At 44.8% G+C, this 7,721-nt stretch overlaps 1 long non-coding RNA gene across 1 annotated transcript; it reads left to right on the forward strand.

Moving 5' to 3' along the window:
- Nucleotides 1-205: 205 nt before the first annotated feature.
- On the forward strand, nt 206-4,407 carry LOC149918503 (uncharacterized). The gene is made up of 3 exons (XR_016465533.1): nt 206-392; nt 3,883-3,978; nt 4,253-4,407. It is a non-coding gene; the product is annotated as an uncharacterized LOC149918503 (long non-coding RNA).
- Nucleotides 4,408-7,721: the final 3,314 nt, after the last annotated feature.

A 7,721-nucleotide genomic window follows, 5' to 3' on the forward strand; every position in this document is an offset into this window, starting at 1 on the left:
CATCTCCAGCAACACAAAGCTGAAAGCAGCTGAATCCCATAAGCTTAATCAGAGAGGAGAACCCTGATCTGGCCCCTCATTGACGGATACTCAGCCCACGGTCCCAGGATGAGGTTCAGCAGGAAAGGTTCTCCAGATCATCTTACAGCCTGGGGGGGAGTCATTGCCTTATAGGGTGTGGGACTCTACGTGGGATGCAAGGGAAGAGAATCTGGGGATTGTGCAAGCTCTAGTAAGGAGTGTTTATGTGGAAGACCATTCAAGAACAATGAGGATCAAGGTGGTTTGGGAGAAATAAGCATGGCGGGAAAAAAAGAAGTTGAAGGGAGGAAAGCAACTGATATCTTTCTGTGTGATCACCAGGGAGCATCAGGCTGGACTGACTGTGAGAGGTACAGCAGCAGCTAGAAGTCTGGGCTGGATGGCAGAGAGCCGTGGGTGAGGGTTGGCTGCTGGAGGGACCAGGAAGCCAAAACCAGCTGTGGAAGGGACTGTGGAGCCTGGAGGCCAGCTGAGGCACACTTTGGCCTGGGCAGATGAGGCACCTAGAGACTAGAGGTCCCAGGCTAGCTGCTGGGCAGGGAGGGGGTCCAAGGCCTGTAGCTGGAGAGCCTACAGCATACATGTGCATGCATGAGCACCAGCAACTAGTGTAGGCCTGTGGGTCTCAGGAGCTCTTATGCTGCAGGTGTTAGCAGCTAGGGAGCTCTGGGTAATCAGGGATGGCTGCTGGACAGGCTGCATGCCTACAACCAGTTCCTGGAGGAATCCATATTGTGTGCATGTGTGTATTTTCCACTAATGCATTTGCATCCTTATGCAGAACAGGGAAACATTTCCTGAAGGAGGAATTAACAGGGTATCTTGCTGCTAATGCAAGGTCATAATCCTCTGAGAGTCCAACTGCTAGTCCAACAGGCAGGTTATTCTGTTACTTGCATTCCTAGTTAGAAACAGTAAGACTTTTATCAGTTAATCTCTGCTCTTTGAAGCCTGGGTTTTACCTAGGTCATTGGCCTCAGCTGCTGTCCTCAAAAGGTACCACTTAAGCAGTCACCCATGATTTAATACTCTTGATCCTCAGTGACCTAGCTTCTACTGGATGGAGAATTTTATTAATTTATATTCTTCTTCTCTTTTATCTCTTCCATGCTTGCCATGTTGATAGCTGGGGAGCAGACCTCCTCAGCTCAGCTGTGAAGAATTGATTCCTTCCTAATTCCTAGCATCAGTAAAATTTTGGGGAGATAGCAGTAAGCAGAGATAACCATAAGGCAAAAGACTAGGTGATTATATGGTGACTATGGCTAGATTTGTCTAAAAAGTTTTAAATCTGTCTTTCCTTCAAACTGAAGACCTTTCCAGTCCCAAAACCTGCCAAATACATGTTTCTCTGTTAAGCATGGGTGAACCAGCAAAGTAACTGATCTCCCCATGTCAGATGGATGGCTTGTTCCTTGCCCATCTCAATTTTCTCTTACATTAAGGGAAAATGAAACAGATATTTTTTGTTGCTGATGTTTTATTAAAATCTAATGTGTTGTCTTTATTATTGCCCGAGGCACGTTATAGGGAATGTTAATCTCATCTCATAGTTCTCTTTATCTTCCATAGTCTGGTAGCAACCTTTCTGTTTTTTCTTTTCCAGTCATTGAGGGAATGAGAAAAATTGACCTAGCCTGTTTCAGAGCACCAGTTTGCTGCAAAAAGTTGATATTCTTAGACAGCAGATGCTTGGAGTATTGCCAAATGGGAGAAGAAAATTGACATTAGTTTTCTCTTGTTCTTATAAGAGTATTTGTAGGTCTATAACACATCCTCACCTCCCTAACAGTCTGTCAGACAGCTGGAAGACTTCTAAATTACATGAAAATACCAGTTTTAGGTTCTGTCACTACAGATACTTAGAGCGGCCAAATCTAGAGAACAGAGCAGAAGTCTGCAACACAGGATGAGCTGATGGGAGAGCTCTGCATGGTGCCAGACCCCACCAAATAGGCTTACTGCACAAAGAAAGCTGAATGAATTACCAAAGGTGATTTTCCTTAAACATCCGTTCACATTTACTGGGGTATGTGGGCCCAGATGTTTTCTTCTACTACATTTTAAAGATGTTGTAGCATAATGTATATAACAGAATATACATCTAATTCCTTCAACAGCTGGTGAATAGCACACTGATTCCAACTAGTTCATTAGGGATGGTGAGGAACAGCCAGTGAAACTAATGAAAAAGAAACACCAAATGGAGAGGGACTTAAAGGGCAATTAGTGCCTCACACACTTTGTCTTCCAGAACATTTCTCCCCAGCCTAAATCACCTTTAAAGCAAGAAATGTTGGATAGTAGGAGGTGCTCGGGTGATGTATTTGCAGACAGAACTTTCTCTGTTTAACCACAGTGCTGCTATAGCACACATGCATTAGGTGGCTTTGACAGAGCTCAGCATCCTCAAATCAAGAAGTGTCACCAGCAGAAGGACAGGCAGCCAGGTCTTACAGTTCCTAACACTGTTATTGCTTGTGTCTATGCTGTTAACCCTCGACTCTAAGAACAGTAGGTTTCTCTCTCAAGAAAGAATGTACCTTCTCTAGACAGCTTTCAGATTTAGGAAAATAAGCTCTGCTTATGCAAAGATGTTGGCAGTCCTAGCTAGCTCTTACCCACTCTGTTTAGGCTTTCTAACAAGACACCACATGGCAAATTAGGCAGTTAAAGAAAGTTTTCAGCTAAGTAGCTTACTGACAAATTTGTCTGCTGTTTAAACTACACCTAAAATAAGTATTTTAGAAGTTACCCTGAGTCCAGAAGCTTGGATAAAATACATTTTTCTCAGGGCAAAATATAAACGGATAAAATAACAACATGTACACCAACCTCAGCCATTGTTAGCAATTCTCAAACCCTGCTAAATGTTACCTATCACCCTCTCCTGATCTATCAACTCTTCACAGCTTGGAAATTTTGCAGCAAAACCTGCATAGGTGAGGACCCTAGAAAATAAGCATAAGAACTATTACCAAAATCAAGGTCTCTTCTGTTGAAAACACCCTGTGTCTCAGCTTGCTTCAGCTAAACTGTGAGGTGTCTGCTTTCATGCTTCAGGCAATTGCAGTTGTCACAAAATGACTCAAGATGATGTTGGCCTTTAAGATATTGGAGAACTTTAGCCGCTTTCTGTAATGCTTCAATTTGTGACAAGAAATGAACTCAAAGTCAATTTGTAATGCGGAACACGGGGTTAATCACTGTTTAACTGATGGACTGGTTCACACAAGAAAAACAGCATACTTGAAGAAACAAGGTAACTAATGACTTTTAGAAAGACTAGACTTCTCCTATTGGGTACTGATTGGCAGAAATAAGGCTGGTTCAATTCTGAGAGAGCACTAAAAGCTTCCCCTTAGAAATTAGGAAGTTGAATTGTATTTTCTGGGGGTTCATGTACAAGCTGAAAGCAGTTCTATAAATGAGCTTTGCATAATCAGAAAGGGAAAACAAGACAGACAATATGTCAGCATGAAAAAAATTAATCAGTCCTAAAAAACAGAGCATCTGCAGAAGAAGACAAGTAAGAAACTTGCCCATGTCCTTTTCCAGACCTGCTCCTGGTTGTAGTACGTTGATGCCTAAGCACAAAGAAATCCATGTAAGGCACAAATCAATCTGTTGTCCCAGAGGAAATACTGCCTTTTCCACCTAGATGGGGAAGCTTTATCAGGATTGATGCTCCAGGCTGCTAATCTTGATAACCTGACTCATCTGTCCATCACTAGCTAGGCCTGCACTGGCCATAAATACTCTTGTTATTAACTGCTTGTGCCACAAATCTTCCACCCCAGCTAGTAGTGCTGCTCTGCTTTACTATGCCACCACTGACAGGTGGTCCCAGCTGGCTCCTTAGATGGATGGTACTGCACACACTGAAAGCCACTCAGACTCTGCAGGCCAACCCTCTTCTGTGGCTTCTTCTACCAGGTAAGTAGGTTGCTGTCATTGATTAAAACAGCCCTGAAGCTCCTCGTTAGTTATTGTTAAATCACAGGCATAGTAAAACAAAGGACTCCATGCACCTTACTTGTGAAACTTGTTCACGTCTGCAGAGCCCATTGCTGCCCTTGATTTCTCTGTCCTACCCTTGAAAAAAGGGCTTCAACAGAAGCAGAAAAAGTAGGGTCATACCCTTGCCATTCCTATCCTCTTCCCATTGCTCCTCCACAGCCAGATAGTAGTCCAATCCTTCTCTTCACAGAACAGCTAAGGTCAGAAGGGGACTCTGAAGTTTGTCTGATTCAACGTCCCCTGAATCAAGCCACTCCAAGCAGGTTGCCCAGTACCACACCCAGCCAGCTTTTGAAGATCTCCAAAGACTGAGACTCCAGAACATCTCCAGGCAGCCTGTTCCTGTATTTGACCACCTACAACATAAAAATTTTTCTTATGTATAAATCAAATTTCATGTGTTTCAGTTTGTATCCTTTTCTTCTCGCCCTTCCCCTAGGAATCATCCCCCTTTTCAGGGAGCTCACTTTGAATCAAGCCTCTGCTGTGTCAAGGGTGCTTGCTTGAGTGCTATAGGGGACTCTGTCCTGAAGTGTGTCACCTGCACATGGCCCTCAGCATACTCTCTTGGCTTTTCTCTTACAGCCCACGTGCATTTTAACTTCTGACAGCGATTCTGACTCCTGGTGATCTGACAATATTCATTTTATCTATTCTTTCCCTAGTTTATTCTTCAGTCACTGAAGTCAGAGCAACCAAATGGGTGGTTTTCCTGTGATTTGCTAATATAAGATGAACTCTGCTGTCAGGATGCTTTCCCCTGAAATGTTCACCCTTTACCAGATGGTGGGAACAGGAGCACACACGCAGCTCTCTCACACACCCACTCCCTGCCTACTGGAAATGCATCTTTCATTCTCAGCCTCCGGAGGAAGAAATAGAAGTGTGGCAACCTCACTATACTCATTTTTGTTGTGAATTTATGCAACTGGTTTGCTTTTGACTTCTCCCACCCCGAGAGCTCAAGGCAAACTGCAGAGGTGGCCGGGGGCTGGATCCTGCATTGCTCCAGTGCTGTGACCAGGATGCAGGAAGGTGGTTCTGCCGAACAGTGCCACTTAGCCATAACTTACCTACCTGCAACTTCCTCTGCAGTGCAAGAGAGGCCTTCAATTTCTCCCCTTCCTTTCAGAGCTGTTATAGTTTTCAGCAGGCCTCACTCCAGCTCCAGGCTTGGGCAGGAGAAGGCAGCTCCCTGCTTGGGCCTAATGCTTACAGGAAAGCCCATTCAGGCTATTTAAATATGTATCATCCAGCTGTCTTTTCTAAGGGAGGACTGCTGTGGGTTTCCGCTACTTCATTATGCAAAAAATATATAATCAAATGTTCTGCTGTGAAAATGAAATGTTACCAGTGACCCAAATAAAATGCACCCAGTGCATCTCTCACTCACTCACAGCAAAGACGCAGCCACCACCAGCTCCAATCCCTGACTACACATAAAAAAATAATAATTTGGTGTCAAACAATTCCAATAAAGGATGCTAATCTGCATTTCTACAGTATTCCAGGAAACTACTTGTTTCGGCCTAAATGGACATTGGACAGGCAGGTTTCCTGCCTGCATGATGAACTGATGCAATTTCACACTGATATCAAGGGCTTTCACTGTGACATAGACACTTTGAGGAGAAGCGGGCTTAAAGGTGAATCTGGAGCTGTCTAGCAGGTCTGTAAAAGCACCTCATTTCCTCAATTTTTTATTCTTAATATTATCCAGAACTGCTACTAGCAGTGCAGCAAAACAGAATGGTGAAGAATATCAAATTAGTTTATGTAGTGTAAGCAGCAATGTGGCGTTAAGACCCCAGAGGAGGCTGCTGATCGATTTTGTTGTCGCAGAGCAAGACAATTTCACTGCCAAGAAGCACTGCTGAGCAGGGAGAAACTGCTAATAGCACAGCAGCTCCACGTCGCATCCAGGATGCTGCTGGGCCACGTGTTTGTGCAATAGGATGTTCAGCAGAGCAGAGAGATGCTGCCATCGTCCCCAGCATCAGTCAGCAGTAAAACAAAGCATTGTTTAATCCTCCAAATTGAAACATTTTCGTACTTTCCTACAAGAGCGTCAGTTTTTTCCCAACCACAATTTTCAGCTTCTATTTTCTGTTAGCTAACAGTGTATCTGGAGATACTCATTTATCTATTGCACTATTTGCACTGCAGCATCAACATTTAAGGAAAAAGCAAGATGCTCTCCTAGCAGTAAACTTTTTTTATTACTGAGTTTTGAGCTTACATTGATTATTTTAAACAGCTCAGGTTACTGTTTGCATGAAAGATGCTTTAGAAAGGTACTCAATATTGGTTTTCAAGTTATTTCCTAGTGTACGCAGATACTGATGCCTGTTATCTTTGCTGTCTATTCCCTATATTAGGAAGTGACTTTAAACAATTTTCCTAATTCCAGAACAAATACAGCAGAAACACTGACGTGTTTATTCTGTCAGCCCTTATGCCTTTATCAAGCGTACGAATTCAGTGCCTCTCTGGTTGCTCGGAGAGGCTATGGAGTCTCCTTGGAGGTCTCCAGACTCCACCTGGCCATGGGCCTGAGTACCTGCTCAGGGTGGCCCTGTTGGGGCAGGGCTGGGGCCTGATGGGCCCAGAGGGCTCTGCCCACCTCAACCATGCTGCAACTCTGTGATTTTTGCTTTTCCTAACCCCTTTGGTTCTGCATTTCAACATCTGACACAGTGTGTGTACACTGGCCTCTGGGCACTGAATTGCCCAAATTCCTTGCCATAATTCTCCACAAAATCCCATTTCAAAGTATCTGTTGGGTTTCTCAGAGGCTTGAGTGATTCTAGAGGCAACGCTTGGGCAAAAAAAGCCATACGCAAAAGTACCTGCACATATCCTTTGCCCTGATAAACATGGAACTTCCTGGTTTCTCTCTGGCAGCCTTACCCAGAGCACAGACACAGCCTTTCAACTTCCACACCCCACAGCACCCTCCCCAGGAAAACAACACCCCCGCAGCCACCCTGCAGCCTGATAACCCAGCTCTGCGGAAAAATGCAGGATAATTACAGCTTCATTTTGGCAGCAGGTGCAGCTCATTAACCTGCAGCCCCCTGCCATCTCCCAGAGAGCAGAGGCAGCTCAGCTCTGCTGGAGAGAGATGCCTGCAGGGAAAATTCTCTGAGAAGCAGAGCCTGGGGAGATGTTTCAGCCACGCGTTAGGTTTTGCTGCTGTGACATCTGCTCTCCTCCCTGCAAGGTCTGCCTTCTGCACAGGTAGGTATATCTCTGACCTGCCAGCCTGACTTCAGCTTGCTGCCAGGCTCAGACTCAGCTTCCCCTCTTTTAGGTAAGATGATGTACATTCTGCCACACATTGGTAATGAAATGTGGCACCCTGGCAGGGAGAATCCCAAGCACCCCAGCCACAACTTACCTTATGAACCTCCTGCATCTCAGCTTTTGTAGAGGAGGCTCAGGGGGATCTCGTTGATGTCTATACATTTCTGAAGGAATGTGCAACGAAGATGCAGCCAGGCTTTTTTCAGTGTTGCCCAGTGCCAGGAACAGAGGAGGCTGTGGGCACAAACTGGAACACAGGAAGTTCCATCTGAACACCAGGAGACTTGTATGCTGTGTAAATGAGGAAGTACTGGCACAGGCTGCCCAGAGGGTCTCATCCTCAGAGATCTTCA

This window comes from Phasianus colchicus, chromosome 3, assembly GCF_987193195.1.
Source record: "Phasianus colchicus chromosome 3, bPhaCol1.hap1.1, whole genome shotgun sequence".
Classification (NCBI taxonomy): domain Eukaryota; kingdom Metazoa; phylum Chordata; class Aves; order Galliformes; family Phasianidae; genus Phasianus; species Phasianus colchicus.